The following is a 6,688-nucleotide window of genomic DNA, read 5'->3' on the forward strand; positions in this document are numbered from 1 at the left end:
TAAATTATTTCATTTGATATATTTACTTTGAAAATTGGCATTGTTATATATCCGTTGTAACTGCAATTATAGAGAATGTTTTTTGAATATTAAAAATTATTAAAAATCACTTTGTAATCGGCTGAAAGATGATCAAATAATTGTTTGATACTTTATGTGTTTGATACATTTGATAAGGAAAATATTATTCATTATTTTCAAAACATGAAATTCAAGAGAGTTCTATTGTAAAAAACATATAAAGTTAATATATGATATTTTATTATACAATTGTTTAAATCTATTGAATTCGTCCCTCCAATAGAATATTCTGAATACACCACCAGCGGTACTAAAAAAAAACATTGTACTCGTGCGTGTGGAAATTGGCAACAAGTACTTCTTATACTCGCTTCGATCGAGTTCCATTAATCTGATGTTTTTGATAGATTTTTATTAATTTTTTGGAAAAGTTTATGAATGTGCAGCTTTTTCCGCTTCTTTTTTAATTTGTGAAATTTAATGTAGCTCTTTAAGAAGATTAATTGTGAGTTCATGAACCTTTTTCAAAAAAATAATAGCGGTACAAGAAGTATCATACATACTAGTCGTCGTGGCATACGCGATGCATGTATAAAACATGAAAATGACGAAAATTAGATATTTAAAAGTATTTATATCTTTAATTCAGAAATAATATAAAACAGAAATAAAAATAAATTCAAAAAAATATATTGTAAATAGTGGATAGGAAATTGGGAGGATGGATGTTGTTAGAAGTAGTGAGAAGTGGGAAGGAAGTTGAGAGAGAGAGAGAGTAATGAGGGGTATAAAAGGAATAAAATGGTGAAAATTCACCATGACATCAAAATCAGTTGGTATAGGATGCTTAGACTTAATAATATAGTAAGAGATAGTAAGAGATATAGCTGAACTCGATCGAAGACTAGTATAGAAAATTCTTGCCATTTTCCACTATAACTTGCAATGTTGAAAGCCAAAGTTCTTTACGTTTTTCCAAATAAATTTATGATTACGGAAAAAAGGGTAAAATTAGAGGATTAAAATGTTTTTTTCTCTATTTTGAAATTAACAAGGAAACCAACAAAATAAATGTGGGTGCCCGTGGGTCGAATTAAATTAATTGCTCTTACAAAATTTTAAATTAAAAGCCAGATCTTGAATTTCAATTTGATTCGGTTGTGCTTGATTTGAATGATTGATTAAAAAAAATTCCAAAATAAAATATTTTTATTACTTTTAAAATTTAAAAACAAGCTATTATATTTATCTAGCTATTATAAAAGATAAATATTAATAATCAAACTATTCTTGAATTTAATCTCTAGCACCTTCCATTTTATGTATCCATTCTATCAATTAATTGGTAGATTTTTAATTCGACATTTTCTGGTCTCAAACTTCAACTATCGAACATATACGTAGTATTTGAAAAAGTTTATAAAAAATATTACTCAGTTTTTTTTTACATAATTTCTTAAAATTTAAAATGTTGGTTAAGTAAAAGCTGAGCTAGCATATGTGAAATTTTGGTTCTTCGATCAAATGGAATATTTCGGTTTTATTTATCGATATTTTTGTGGCTTCCTCTATACCCAAAAAATCCTTAGAAGTCGCCTGCTTTTTCTTCAATTTTTTCACGCAGAAGAGTATTCCGGCGAATTCTACCCTCGATATCAACCTGAAATGTCAGGACTTATGAGATCCTATGGAGCATTTCTGCCTTTTGATCACACTCCATCAGACATCCGAAGTTACTGCAACGGGATTTTTCTTTTGGCCCGCTCCGGCTCAAATCCCGCGGGTCATTTAAAAAAATGACCTTAGTTGGTCTTTCATTTTGGTCAAATGACCTTAAATATTTTTTTTAAGTCAATGACCTTCATTTTGATTAAAAAACCATTTATCTTAATTTACACTTAACTAATCATTGTACTTTTTGAAAAATAAAATAATAAAATAATTATATATTCTAAATAACGTGATTGGTCAAATTCATACTTTGGCTCTCTCTCTTATTTTCTCTCAGTTTTTATTCTTCACTCCGATTTCTTCTTCTCTTCTCATTTTCATTCACTCAGCTAGGTATGTAGATTTTGTGATGGTCTTATTTTCTTCTTGTGTGATTTTTTTTTATCCATTCACAAGTTAGGTATTCATATTTTGCCCTATTTGTCTTTTTGTAAGCTTGTATGCAGATTTTGTGATGGTCTTTTTGTTTATAATTTTGGTCTCTCATGGTTGTCATGGATGGTCTTCGTAGTTTATAATGGTCTCTCATAGTTATATGATGGTCTCCTAGCCTTGTTGTGGATGATCTATGTAGTTTTATAATGGTCTCTCGTAGTTATATGATGGTCTACTAGTCTTGTCGTGTATGGTCTCTATAGTTTTATAATGGTCTCTCATAATTATATGATGGTCTCTTAGCCTATAAATTTTTTTGCTCTCATAGTTATATATTATCTCCTAGCCTTGCCATGGATGGCCTCTGCAATTTTATATGATGGTATCTGTAGTTTTATAACGATCTCTCATAGTTATATGATGGTCTTCTAGTCTATAATATTGTTGCTCACATAGTTATATGATGGTCTCCTAATCTTGTCGTGATGGTTTCTCATAGTTATATGATGGTCTCCTAACCTTGTCGTGATGATCTCTCATAGTTTTATGATGGTCTCCTAGTTTATAATTCTTTTGCCAAAAAATTTGAAATATTCTTAACATTGATTTTTTTGTTAATGCAGGATGCCCACGATAAATATTCCTTCTATTGGGGAGTTTGGTAGACGTAAATGAAATGAGGTCGTCGTTAAGATAGATTGGTTTGCGTGATGATATATTGCTTTGATGGTCTCTTGATGGTCTCATGATGGCCTTACTGGCTTCACGATGATCTCTCATGGTCTTTATCCAGTGGTCGCACAACATATGGTTGCATGGTCTCTAATGATCTATGATGGTCTTCTTAGTCGTCTAATGGTCGTCCGACATTGTAATGGTCATCTTAGTTTTGCATGGTTGTTGGTAGTCATTAATGATCACCTTAATTTTTCATGGTCTTTGATGGTCTCTAATGGTCACCAAAGTTGTGTGGTGGTTGTCCAAAATTGTAATGGATTCATATATTATTTGACTTATTTCAACTCAACATATATAATATTTATTAAGTCATGTTATATCTATATCTCTAAATATATAATATATGTCATGAATGTCATATTATATCTCTATAAGTTATGATATATATTTATTGCATCTACAATATATAATAATTTGTTGTACATCACAATATGTCATAGTATACCTATGTAAATTATGATATATATATTTATGACGCATCTCAATATATATATATATATATATATATATATATATATTATACATAAAACGATTTACTCTAACAAAATATCACTACAACAAAAATGCTCAAACACAACACTTAAAAGACAACGCTTTTGGTAAAAAATGTTGTCTTTTTTTAAATTACAACGCTTTTAATGAAAAGCGTTGTTGTTATTTTTTAAAAATTCATAAAAGGCAACGCTTTTTTTAAAAAGCGTTGTCTATAACCGTTTTTTTTAGGTCTAACACAACGCTCTAAAAAGCGTTGTCTTTGAGCGTGTTTTTTTATATGTACTACAACACTTTTTAAAAAGTGTTGTAGATAAACCATTTTTTTTAATTTTAAATAATAAATAAAACATGAAATACATATGTTTTTTTGACTTAACGTAAAAACCCAAAAATCCCCAAACCCTTCATCGCGTCCTTTTTCTCTTTAAACTTCTGAAAAATTAACCCTAAATCCCCAAGCCCTTCCATCGCGATTCCCTTTTTTTCTCTCTTTCAATTCCAATTTGACAAATCGTTAATGGCAATTTCTCCCTCTTCTTTTGCTTTTCCATCATTCATCGATTGTTTCTGTTCTTGTAGTTGACGAGCTTGCGAAGACTTTGGATCTACCTTGCTCTGTTTAAACTTGGGCGACGAGGGGGAGTAAGTGGCGGCTTGCTCGATCTGTCTAAACTCATGAAGAGCTGTAGGGGCTGGATTTACGCCTTGCAAATCATGGGGAGTTGACACGGCTCAATGTATGTATTTTTATTCTAAGAAATATGGACCCATTAGTTTCTGCTAATCTTCTATTGTCATCATTCACCTGAAAACGAGTGCTCGAATTAGTTGAGCATGTGGTAGATATATGTTTCCAGTTCTAACGTTCAGCTGCATCTTTGTTTTTTTCCAAGCATCCTTCACGCATTTACTCTGTTTCTGTAAAATATTTGTGTGCTCTAAGCATTCTCGTCAAAGTTAGTTGAAAATTATTCACTGTATTATTTATTTAGTTGTGTATCAGTGTACCCTCATTAGGTTTAGCCTTAGTTCATTGGAGATTTCGTTAAAAGAAGATGGCAGGTGTTCTTTCTCATTTCCACCAGTTAATTTAAAAAGTGTCATTCGAAGTATTTGTTTACATTTTATTTCATTATTTGGAGTTGACTTTACTTTCAACCTTGTTTTGCCATTGCACTGGTCATTTTCTCTCATGGTGCTGATGGATAACCCTCTGGGCTTTTTCTAGTTTTTTTTATGCTTCGCTGCTCTTTTACTTCTATTTCTTTTTTATTTTTTCTTGTTTTGCCTGTTCTCGATCTTGATATATTTGTCTTTGTTTTATGAGTGTCTGATCTTTTGCAGATTCTATTGAAATTCTCCATTTGCAATAGGAGTTGGTTTGATTTTTTAAACTTATGTTAGAAGCATGATTTCCCAACTTTTACTGGAATAGCTTTCGGGTCTTTCAACATCTCTGGACGTTAAAATTCTAAAACTACTTCAATGATGCATGCCAAATGGTTATGGATCAACATGCAACAGTCTGAATATATAAAGCTAGACATGGCATGAATAAAGATGTAATGAATGTGAGAATTAGTAAATATATCTCTTTGTTATGTTTGCATGTGGGAGGGAGCCGGTGTTGTTACTTTCTTTACAACAATTTGAACTGCATGCTTTTTCTTTATGGTCTCTAGCGTGCTTCATTGTCTTGTTTCCAGTAATTAAGTTTTGTTTCTATTTGTTTAGTTAAAATCTAATGCTCCTGCAGATTAAGCGCGAAATTTCAACCATGAAGTTAATAAGACATCCAAATGTCATTCGAATGCATGAGGTAGCTATTTAACTTGTCAAGCCAACTTTTTCCAAACCTGTTAATTTGATTCGATTTATTTGCCCTCCCTGCAGGTCATGGCTAGCAAGTCAAAGGTATTCATCGTGATGGAATTTGTCAGTGGTGGTGAACTCTTTGAAAAAATTGTAAGCTACGAGTATTATTCGATGTCAATGTGTAATCATGACAGATTGATTATGAGGATAGTAGCTGATGACAATACTCCTTGTGGTTTCTTGATGACAATACTCATTAAAAGCGTAATTACACACAGTGGCGTGGATTTGATTTGGTAAAGAATATGAAATGATTGCATATATAATTATATGAAGAGATTTCTTGAAATGTGTGTTTAGGTGGATTGGACACCAGAGCTTCACAGAAGATTTGTTCAAGCGGTGGATCAGCTTGGCGTGGATAAGGCTGTTCCTTCGAGGATTTTGGAGCTTATGGGTCTCACTCGCCACAACATTGCCATCCATCTTCAAGTATGCATATTCATGATATATATATATATATATATATATATATATATATATATATATATATATATATATATATATATATTCCTTCTCATTTTATGTGTTTTCTCTGCCAAATTTCGACCTCGGGTTCGAGCAAGAGAACTCGGGTAGTGTTTTGGATTAATTCATCAGGTCAAGTGGTTCGTGTATCATGAGGTAAAAATTGTTCAGAGTGGAGAAATGTAATTCACCTGTGTTATTATATTATTCTATTTTCGAGCAAGAAGAGAACTCAGGTAGTGTTCTGTATTTAAATTTAATGCATGTCCTGGAAACATGAGTTGCTTTAATTTATTTGGTCTCCATTTCTCCTGTTTGTGACATATTTCAGGTTATCATTTATTTCAAAGAAAACGGGGGGTTACAAGCACTTAGGTTATGGCCTTTTCAGGTACTTTCCTGTTTTGTGTTTGGCTAGTTTTGGATCTGGTGTACCTGATTTTCATTAGGTTTATTTCCTTTTTTTTTTTCTATTTGAAGGTTTATTTCCTTTTTGTTTCTTAATGTACACAGGAAATGTGTAAAAATAAATATACTTCCGAAGAGTTGAAATTGGCCACCTGCCTGGTTTGTTCAAAGAAATTGAAAGATAGTACGACCATTGAAAGTGGTATGGAATTTGAATCTTATTGGATGAAGCATAATAAATCATCGGCCTTAGCAGATCATGAGATCCATTTTGCAACAACTTTCTTGCCTTGGTCTCGTAGAATTCACATCACTAAGGGATTTCATGAATTTCTATAATTAGTGTCAAAAAATCTTTTTTAGTTGAATTTCTGCTAATATACAAATCTTTTGTGTGTTTTATTCTGTTCCCCATTGTTGAAAATTATAATGAGACGGTAGATAATTGATTTAGCACTGTCAAGTGTTTTCTCAAATATATGTGGAGTATGTGTTAGATCAATAAAAGCTGGTGGCTACAATCACGAATCTTGAATAGCATCTAAACTACAAGTTTCAAGAGATTTTAAGCTATGAT

Source organism: Henckelia pumila, chromosome 3, assembly GCF_033568475.1.
Source record: "Henckelia pumila isolate YLH828 chromosome 3, ASM3356847v2, whole genome shotgun sequence".
NCBI classification, from domain to species: domain Eukaryota; kingdom Viridiplantae; phylum Streptophyta; class Magnoliopsida; order Lamiales; family Gesneriaceae; genus Henckelia; species Henckelia pumila.